Here is an 11,394-nt window from a genome sequence, read left to right as displayed (position 1 = left end):
AGAGTAACGTATTATAATACCAGCCTGTAGGGGGAGATAGAGAGTAACATATTATAATAGCAGCCTGTAGGGGGAGGTAGAGAGTAACATATTATAATACCAGCCTGTAGGGGGAGGTAGAGAGTAACATATTATAATACCAGCCTGTAGGGGGAGGTAGAGAGTAACATATTATAATAGCAGCCTGTAGGGGGAGGTAAAGAGTAACGTATTATAATACCAGCCTGTAGGGGGAGATAGAGAGTAACATATTATAATAGCAGCCTGTAGGGGGAGGTAGAGAGTAACATATTATAATACCAGCCTGTAGGGGGAGGTAGAGAGTAACATATTATAATACCAGCCTGTAGGGGGAGGTAGAGAGTAACATATTATAATAGCAGCCTGTAGGGGGAGGTAGAGAGTAACATATTATAATAGCAGCCTGTAGGGGGAGGTAAAGAGTAACGTATTATAATACCAGCCTGTAGGGGGAGGGAGAGAGTAACATATTATAATAGCAGCCTGTAGGGGGAGGTAGAGAGTAACATTATAATACCAGCCTGTAGGGGGAGGTAGAGAGTAACATATTATAATACCAGCCTGTAGGGGGAGGTAGAGAGTAACATATTATAATAGCAGCCTGTAGGGGGAGGTAGAGAGTAACATATTATAATAGCAGCCTGTAGGGGGAGGTAAAGAGTAACGTATTATAATACCAGCCTGTAGGGGGAGGGAGAGAGTAACATATTATAATAGCAGCCTGTAGGGGGAGGTAGAGAGTAACATTATAATACCAGCCTGTAGGGGGAGGTAGAGAGTAACATATTATAATACCAGCCTGTAGGGGGAGGTAGAGAGTTACATATTATAATACCAGCCTATAGGGGGAGGTAGAGAGTAACATATTATAATACCAGCCTGTAGGGGGAGGTAGAGAGTCACATATTATAATACCAGCCTGTAGGGGGAGGTAGAGAGTAACATATTATAATACCAGCCTGTAGGGGGAGGTAGAGAGTCACATACTATAATACCAGCCTGTAGGGGGAGGTAGAGAGTCACATACTATAATACCAGCCTGTAGGGGGAGGTAGAGAGTAACATATTATAATACCTTTGCTTTAAGTGAAATGTTGTTGTCTTAATAGATGATATTTAAAATGCTCAAATATTAATAATAATCTATAATATATTGATAATAATAATCATAATCTATAATCTTATATATTATGATTATATAGATATAGATGATTATATATGACAAAATATATAATATATTTTTGACAAAATATATAATATATTTTGTCATGAAGACAGTAAAATATGATGACCTATTAGATGCTGAGCCTGTAGATACATTTTTTTTTGGAAAATCACCTATATCTCCTGGCAAATTCATTGGAATGTGGAATTATATTCATTTCATTCATAAAATACGCTTACTTACAAAGCTGCAGGAATCACTGTTTTAATTTAATTTTCTAATAAATATTCATGTATAAGGCCAACAATGTATGCTTTATTTTAAGATATTCTTTATTTCCACTTTGAAATTGCACAATAAATAAATAAATAAATAAAGTGCGGGGTCGCCAAAACAATTCCACCATAAAATGGGGCACCCGACTGTTTTGAGGGCAAAAATAATGATTAATTAATTAAAAAAATAATAATAATGCAACATTTAGCAAATTTTTTTATAGTAAAAAATGGCAAATAAGTTAAGGGATAATGGGCCCTAAACTGCAAAATTTAGGGGCCCTAAATTATCCCATAAGGGATAATAAAGGGATAATTCGCGCGCACGCAACGCATGGCACCCCGGCACTTCGCGCGGGGGTGCGAGGAGGCCCCCAACCAGAGCTTTGCTTGGAGCCCCTAACTTCTTAAATCCGCCCCTGCACGGACGGACACACGGACGGACGGACAGGGGGTAAAACATACTCTCTCACCATGCCTTTCGTCCTGGCGGAGACAATAAGAGGGTAAACATACAGATTGGACTAAATAAAAATGTATTGTGGGCCTGTCCAGCGAGCCAGTACAACTTGGGAAACCCCCATCAGCCTAACAAGCACCACCAGAGACCTACTCTTCTCACTAATCTAACCCGCCTATGAGCACTCATCCTGGTCAAAGAAGCTACCAAAAAAAGCAGATATTCAAACCCACCATGTGGGGCCCTTACCTAATGATAAATTCACTTTGGTTAAGTAATAGTGACTTCATCATTAATTAACAGGAATTAATGATGAATTAATGTATGAGCATGAATTACGTATATGAATTGCCCCCTTATGAGCAAGTTTTACCACCTTGGTCCTTGTCTCCTTGACTGAAAATAAACCCAAAATGATGGACTTTATTTGGATCAAAGTTTCACCCGAGTTTCTAAGATGGATAGTTATTAGAGGACAAAAAGCATCACAGAATAAGTGCGAGAGTGCACACATTAAACTCATTTATGAAGGTGAGTATTATGATGAGAGATGATCTTTTCAAACTTTTTGCTGTACATATTTTTGCTTTTCTTATTTTTCAATTCTTAACTGTTTATATGATGTTCTGCATAGTACTGTATATCTGTCTGTCATTTAATGTCACTATGAATTGGGTACAAAAGGACCCCATTTGAAACTAGGCTTTTTAATCCTATTTGCTGACTTTGTATTTAAACTGTACTTTCATGTGCTTTTTTTCTGCAAACTTCTAAATAAAGTATTCAATCAATCAATCAATCAATCAATCAATCAATCGTATTAAGATCTTACATTAAAGTGTACTTTATAGAACTTGTCCACAAAATTACAGCATTTATTAGCCTAATATTATCATCTGAATTTATTCTTATAGGCCTACAGTTGAAATGTGAGCATATAGGCCTACATGCATTCGACCCGACATGGCTTTTACTTATGAATGATAACTATAGGCCTACTTAGTTACAATTGTAAAACAAAATATTAAGCTATATACTGTGAAAATCAATAGTCATGCAAGTTCAATGATTTCTACCCCAAATAAATTTGCTTTTTCATCCCCCATTTGCACATTAAGATTTTTTGATAAAGCCCAAAAATCCACCTTCTTCAAGCGTAAAGCCTTTTTGCGAAATATGAAGATCTTTCGAATTTTCAAGTGTTTCCATTCATGGATTTATGTGCAAAATGCACAAAGAAAACAAGTTGATGGAAATGCACAAAACAGCAAATAATAATAATAATAATATTCAAGTCAGTTACTAACCTTTCTTAGAGCCATGTGTGTTCTCTTCTTTCAGGGGAATGATGTGATGTCTTTCTTTCTCAGCGCCCTGGTTAGGCTTTTTATAATCCTTCACTTACTTTCACTTATGACAGCAGACTTTCAGGGTGATAGGAAACCATTTACTGGCTGTGCTTTTCCCCAATAATAACAAAAGTATCCTAAACATAACCCCAATGTAAAATCAACAAAATATTTATTTTCCTTCATAAGCAAAGCAAAGTTACATAGGCTTGCTGTGCCTGCGGCCGCGGGCAATAGCGGCGAGTGTGGGCCCTGTCCCCGGTGGCCTGACACATCGGACAGGTGTATTTTCTTAAGAAAGGGCAGGTCTCGGACTTCAGGCAGTGGGACCGGTATATTTCGACCGTCTCTCCGTTGTGCTCTGTAGCGGGCATGGAGGTATATAACCCTTGCAGCAACAGTAGCACCTATCTGTTTCTGCAGTCTGGGAGCAGTCTGACTGAGTGGTCCATCCTCAGCCATGTTCCCTGCCTCTCCTTTCCCCAAAGCAACTCGTTTGGGAATGAACAATTGGGAACGAACAACATACATTGCAGTACATCATTACAATTTAGACATTATAAATTATGTATTTAACTGAACGGTGCTGCATGGAAGAGGATGTACCCGAAACTTTAATTCAGGATTTTCTTGCTCCCTAGCACCTCTTCGTTTTCTTTTTTTTTTTGCACGGCTGCATGGAAGGAAGCCAGCCCTGCCGCCTTGACATGATGGCCTCACAGCCATTGCCTCAATGGTGAGGATGAGGTTATCCAAGCTGCTGACTGCCTGTTAATGTGATTCCAACAAAACATAAGCAAGTACTCGACTTGCTTCTTCACTGCTGCTACTACTCCCCTCCTCTTAAGATTCACAGCTGCTCCATCAGCTCCCATGGCCACTGTCTTCTGAGCCAGTCCTGACATGACCCCCCAAGACCAGCAAATGCTGACTTGGTGGCTGCATAGATTCCTAAAATAATAAGTAGAAGATGACACACCTTTATAGATCCTGTGGGGTAAAGATGTCATAGCAGCAGCGTCAATATCTTGTATTAATTTAGCAATCACATTAATTGTAGTTGAGTACTATTTGACCAGGGGTATCTATACTTTGACTAAAGAACTGGGAATGAGTACTTTATCCACCACTTATTAAAGAATCAGCATTCATATATTATATTGACATTGATATATTAGAAAATCATAGTAATATGTTACTCTGCAGAATATTTATTAAAAAAACATCTTACCATCAGCATTGGCGTGTTGTACATCCACATGTCCGACCAGGATGTTTGGGGGTTGTCAATTGTCCAGGATGCGTGCATACACAATCTCACACTCTTTGACAGATATATCTGTGTCTCAATCTATGAGGAATGCTATGCACTGAGCTGAGGCAAGCAGACAGCAGCGAGTGACCAGCTGCTGTCTGGTCACTCGCATATGGTGTCGGCAATTACACCATTGATGCTGGCACATGACTTGTCGATGGCGTAAGTCATGTTGATGTAAACACCATTCTTTTTCATAAGACTTAGCATTGGTTTAAACTTAGTGATATGAAGGCTAGCTCTTCTTTAGCGATTGTGTAGGTAGTATAGGGCATAGCAGTGGCAGCCATTTTCTGGTTCCACTTCAAAATAGTCGATGCATTTTTTGGGACCGTACCTATGTTCCCCAGGTTCTATGTTCCCCAGGTTTTATGTTCCCCTCCCCCCCAAAAAAAGGTTCTATGTTCCCCGGGTTCTATGTTCCCCGCTCAACCAAAAAAAGGGTTCTATGTTCCCCACTCATCCAAAAAAAGGTTCTATGTTCCCCACTCAACCAAAACATTTTCTAAAAAAGGTTTTATGTTCCCCACTCGACCAAAAAAAGGTTCTATGTTCCCCGCTCACCCAAAAATGCAGGAAATGGTGAGACATTTAAAAAGGTTTAAATACATGTATTTATACCCATTAGTTATGTGTAATTTTTCAGTTTTTAAAGTGTCAAAATATCATGTTTTGAAAACTTCTTTGACATGACTCAAAATCTATTTAGGGGTGTCACGATACATTAATTTCACGGTACATATGATACGATACACAATATTGGGCTCACGATACGATATTATTATCATTTTTACTATCATCAACATTGACCATCATCTTCAGTTTCAAAGTGCTTAATTTATAAAGAATATAAAAAAAGTTACGTTTTTTACACACAAAAATAAACTAAATAAACTAGAAAAAGTGCTCCTCGGAGCACAGGTCTACGCCAGGTCAGATACGTTATTGTGGCCTCCTGGTGGCGGTATAATAGGCCAATGTGAAAAGGGTGCCATTTCTTCCTAGGCCTTTCACGGCAATCGGACACTGCATTTATGATTTGTGGCATTTTGTTCCAAAAATGTGTTTTGCTAAATTAGACCTGCTGGTGGCGCTATAACAGGCCAATGTGAAATAGGTGGCATTTCTTCCTCGGCCTAGTGGGAATGTGCGTGTGAAATTTCACGGAAATTGCAAGCTGCGTTCATGATTCGAGGCATTTTGTTCAAAACGGACCAATCCTGCAAACTTTGGAAGCCAACCTTAGCCAATCAGGATGGAATATGGGAAATCGGACAGATCCGGGTTGATCACATGACTATAGAGATACTGTGTAACGATTTGCATGGCGTTTGGATAAAATCTGTAGGAGTAATGTCAGTAATGCACAAATCGGCCTCCTGGTGGCGCTATAACAGGCCCATGTGAAAAATGTGGGGCAGAGGTTCTGAATTGGTATCGAGGGAGTGTATGTGCACAGTTTCGCAGCGAGCGGGCCAATGGTGCCGGAGATTAGCTGGTAACACACGGACAGGACACACACACGGACGGACGGACGGACGGACGGACGGGCAGGGGTAAAACATACTCTCTCGCCATGCCTTTCTCCTTTTGTGGAGACAATTATGCAAGCTTAAAGGACAACCCATTTTCACCCATTTTCAACATATCTTTATATAATTGGTCCTCACCAATGCTTATTATCATATGGTACAATTTTTGTCCAAGATGGCCGCCAGGGGAAAGGGGCGGGCAAGTTTCTGATAGTAATTTGTGAGTAAGTAAGTAAGTTGTGTGTGATCAGAGATGTTATTAATAATTGGAAATAAAAAAATGTATTTTTCCTGCATTTTTGGGTGAGCGGGGAACATAGAACCTTTTTTTTGTTAATGGGGAACATAGAACCTTTTTTGGGGTAAACGGGGAACATAGAACCTTTTCTTAGGTAAAAGGGGAACATAGAACCCAGGGAACATAGAACCTTTTTTGGTAAGTGGGGAACATAGAACCTTTTTTGCGTGGAACATAGAACCTGGGGAACATAGGTACGGTCCCCATTTTTTCCAATTGACATTTCCAAAAATATGTATATCAATTAATTTAAGCCTAGAATCAAGACCATTAAACATCTTTTCTGTGATTTAAAAAAATATATATATTTAATTATATGATATACTATATTTAATAAATACCCTTTGTTTTGCCGTTTTCAAAAAAGTTTTTTCACATAATCAAACGTTTTATGGTCATGATTCACCAGGACCCTGGATGGCTTGATTCTAGGCTTAAAATAATTGATATCAATATTTTTGGAATGTCAATGGGAAAAATGCATTGACTATTTTGAAGTGGAACCAGAAAATGGCCGCCACTGCTATGCCCTATTGCATTTTATATTCGGCTCTGCCTCTTGAGCTGAGAGAGCAGCAGCATGCTGTCGACTAAAAGCCTCACCAATCGATGCAGATGCCTTTGGTGCAACACATCTGTCATGGCATCTGCTTAGCATTGGTTTAAAATTAGTGATATGAAGGCTAGCTCTTCTTTAGCGATTGTGTAGGCAGTATTGCATTTTATATTCGGCTCTGCCTCTTGAGCTGAGAGAGCAGCAGCATGCTGTCGACTAAAAGCCTCACCAATCGATGCAGATGCCTTTGGTGCAACACATCTGTCATGGCATCTGTTGTGTTTCCTGCTGCCTCCATGTTTTGATAAACTCTCGCGCTTGAATTTTTTTTGACTCTGTAGAAAGCGCACTTTTACCTGCGCTCTCCAGCCCACATGTTTTGCAACGCACCGTTCCCAAAACAAAGCCATTCAAAGTCTTTCAGACCCTCTCTCCTAAATGTTTAGGCTTTCTTGGCTACTGGTTAATTTGAATTATCACCTTCGCTATCAGTGTCAACAACATCCACCACACTATCGACGACGACTTCCGTAACGTTTTTAGGACGATTACAATAATCTGCAATGGTTCGTTTCATCTTGACTTTCCATCCATATAAAAACTCATATCAATAAAAAAAACTATCAATACGGCTAAAACCTAGACTATGATAACAAGCAACGGTGGGTAAGGTAACAAAACCAAAATAAACAGATCTACAAACCAGCTGCTCAGACAAGCACCATGATGATTCATTGTTAACCACAATGACTTTGTTGTAGCTTCTAAAGTAAGTAAGTAAGTAAGTACATTTTATTTATAAAGCACCTTTCGAAACAAAGTTACAAAGTGCTATACAGTGGCAAGCAATAAAACAATCAAGTAAAACAAGTTACAACAAGGCACATGAGAGCAATAGCACAACAAGAAGTAAAAAAACAAAAATAAAACATTGACCTACACAGGTGGGACAGGTAAGAACTTCATAAGACAAAATGCTTCCGAAACAAATGTGTTTTTAACAAGTTCTTAAAACCGTCAACTGGCTCAGCATTTTTTATCACTAAAAGCAGAGCGTTCCACAATGTGGGAGCAACCACTGCAAAGGCCCGGTCACCCTTAGTTTTAAGTTTGGACGCGGGTATCTCCAGAAGGCCTTTGTCCGAAGACCTGAGAGATCGCACATTGGGCTTTGAGTGCAGTAAGTCTGTGATATAAATTGGGGCCAGGCCATGTAGTGCTTTGTAGGTTATTAAAAGGATTTTAAAATCAATTCTAGCCTTAATGGGCAGCCAGTGAAGTGCAGCCAATACTGGTGTTATATGTGCTCTACGATTGGTGTTGGTGAGAATTCTGGCAGCGGTATTCTGTACTAGTTGTAGTCGATGAATAGAGGAACGGCTAAGGAGCGGCAGTGGCTCAGGGGTAGAGTGGCCGGGTAGAGTGAACAGGAAAACTGCAAGGTTCCCAGTTCGATCCCGGGCTGGGGCGCTCCCCCAGAGTTGGTGTGGAAGTGTCCTTGAGCAAGATGCTGAACCCTTAATTGCTCCCGATGAGCAGGGTTGGTGCCTTGCATGGTTTCCTCCGTCATCGGTGTATGAATGTGTGTGTGAATGGGTTAATGGCACAATCAATGTAAAAGCGCTTTGGATAAAAGCGCTATATAAATGCACCGTTTACCATTTAAGGGAAGTATAGAGTCCATTACAGTAGCCAAGACGGGAAGAGACAAAGGCATGTATGATTTTTTCCAGGTCCTGAGAAGTAAGGATTGGTTTGATTTTTGAAATATTGCGTAAATGATAGAAACAAGACTGGGTAACCTTCTTTACATGGAACTCAAAGTTCATGTGGTTGTCAAAAAAGACACCTAGGTTCTTTGCATTATGTGACACGTTGGATGCCAGAGAACCAAGGGACAGCTGTATTGCATTGGAAATATTCTCCGGGCCTATAATGAGGATTTCTGTTTTGTCTGCGTTGAGCTGTAGGAAGTTTTGTGCCATCCAGTTTTTGATTTCTGTTAGACAGTCACGCATGATTGTGATTTTGCTGAGGTCATTTTGCTTAAAAGACAGATACAACTGTGTATCATCGGCATAGCAATGATAAGAAATGCCTTCAAAACTGTTTATAAGAGCACCAAGGGGTAACATGTAGAGGGAGAACAATACTGGACCAAGGATGGAACCCTGGGGGACCCCACAGGTCAGGGGAACTGAGGAGGAAACAAAGTTGTCGATAGCGACAGCCACGCTTCTACCTGACAGATAGGAGGAAAACCAGTCCAAAGCCAAACCAGTTAAGCCCACCCACTGTTGGAGCCTGTTGAGAAGGATAGAGTGGTCTATGGTGTCAAATGCTGCGCTTAAATCCAGCAGCAGCAGCACCGAGCACTCTCCAACATCGGCCCTCATGATGATATCACTGGAAACTCTAAGGAGTGCAGTTTCAGTACTGTGTTTTTGACGAAAGCCAGACTGGAATTTGTCAAATATATGATTGTTATTGAGAAATGTTAAGAGTTGGTTACATACCACTTTTTCCAAGACTTTTGAAATGAACGGGAGTTTAGAGATTGGTCTGTAGTTGCTGTGGATTAGTGGATCAAGGCTTGTTTTTTTCAGGAGCAGTTGGATGATTGCATGTTTGAAATGATCGGGCACACAACCAGAGGATATAGAACTGTTTATGATAGACAAGATGTAAGGGCTTAGGCTATTAAAGACAGATTTTAGTGAGGTTGGAATAGTGTCAACAGGACTAGAGGAGGGATTCATATGGGAGACAATTGGTGTAAGATCATCCAAGGAGATTGTGTTTAACTGGCACAGTGAGGAAACTGGAGGAGGATGGTCAGCTGTGTGTGTACTAGGCGGAGTTATCTTGGACCTTATATTGTTAATTTGGTCTATAAAAAATGATAACATTTTTTCACAATCATCATCAGAGAAGACAGGAACTGGGGGAGGAGCTGGGTTAACAAGAGTGTTAATAACAGCAAAAAGAGCTTTTGGCTTATTTTTGTTGAGGTCGATCAAATTGGAAAAATAAAGACATATATTGTCTTAAGACATATATTGTATTAAAGACATATTAACTAACTAAACGCTACAATCAAACACACAATAAGGCATTTTAAATAGCATAACAATGACATTTCCCCCTAACCCCAACGGCCTGAGCATCATCAAACTTAACTCACCTAGTTGAACGTTAGTTGAAGAAAGGCTGGTTGAAAAGAAATAAAAATACCAAAAAATCCTCACGGAAAACTGTCCAAATCTGATAAGTAGGCTAGTAGTCAACTGTAGATGATGGTCGTTGGTGAAGTAGATCCGCTGGTTTGGCAAGTCCTAACTTTGCTGCCTAGCTTTCCTCTCTTCTTTCAGCATCACGTGACAATGGATGAGCAGAACATGACGTTGCAGAAGTTCCGTGGGTGGGAGTGATTGAAGGCAACCTTAACCAATCTAAAATCAGCATTCATAGTTTGGGACGTGAAAGCTCACGTTTGATAGGTTACAATGGTCACTGTCATCTGATGCTACCTTCTCCAGTCACATGTGTTGTTTGTGGGTGTTTTCTTAGATAAAAATTGTATTTAAAAGATGAGTGTATGTTACCGCTGGTCCTGACCCGCCGGGATTGTGTGCGAGAGGGGGATGGACAGTTAATTGCCAACTGCTGGAAGATGGATCTAATCAACTTTAGGCCAAACAAAGCATTGCAATACTTTGCCATTGGCCACTATAAAATGGATGTACAAATACTAATGAAATGCCTGGAAATGTATCGTATGTATCTTGTCAGGGATAAATGTTCATCTGCCAGAGAACCTTTGTCTTGACATGATCTGGCACCAGTCGGCAAACCTTCAGGGACGACCGGGGGGAATATAATGTAGGTCTGGACCTGGTCAACACACTTTTAAACGCTAAACAAAGTAAAGCTTTTTATTTAGTGTTACAAATATATTAAAACTAAACTGACTGTCAAGTGACATATACGGGCAAAGACACATACAAATGTAATATATGTATATTGCTATAATGGTGTGACACAGTAACTGAATGGTTACGGCCTGTTCTGCATGGGCTATAATGCCTAACAGCATTAAAACTCGGTTTGATACCCGGCCAGCTCGACCATTTGCTGAATATCACAGACCTTTTTTCTGTGTCTCTCTATTATGTAAATGTCAAACATAGGCTCAGAAAAGACCCAAAAAATAAATTGTAAATAATATGCGAAATAGTAAAATTTAAGCAACTTACAAAATGCACATCTATGCTCCCACAAAGGTGGTGTAATGTTGATGATATTTCAGTGGTTTGTTATTTCCTCTAATATTATTTGAAATGTCTTCCCAAAGCCATGCTGAAACAGTCTGGTGCACTGACACCCAAATTAACAGGTGTGCCGAGATGTCAGGTGCCTTTGG

This window comes from Gymnoscopelus braueri (assembly GCF_963280865.1).
Source record: "Gymnoscopelus braueri genome assembly, chromosome: 12".
Classification (NCBI taxonomy): domain Eukaryota; kingdom Metazoa; phylum Chordata; class Actinopteri; order Myctophiformes; family Myctophidae; genus Gymnoscopelus; species Gymnoscopelus braueri.
The sequence above is the reverse complement of the archived record's forward strand: the minus strand, read 5'-3'. Positions refer to the sequence as shown.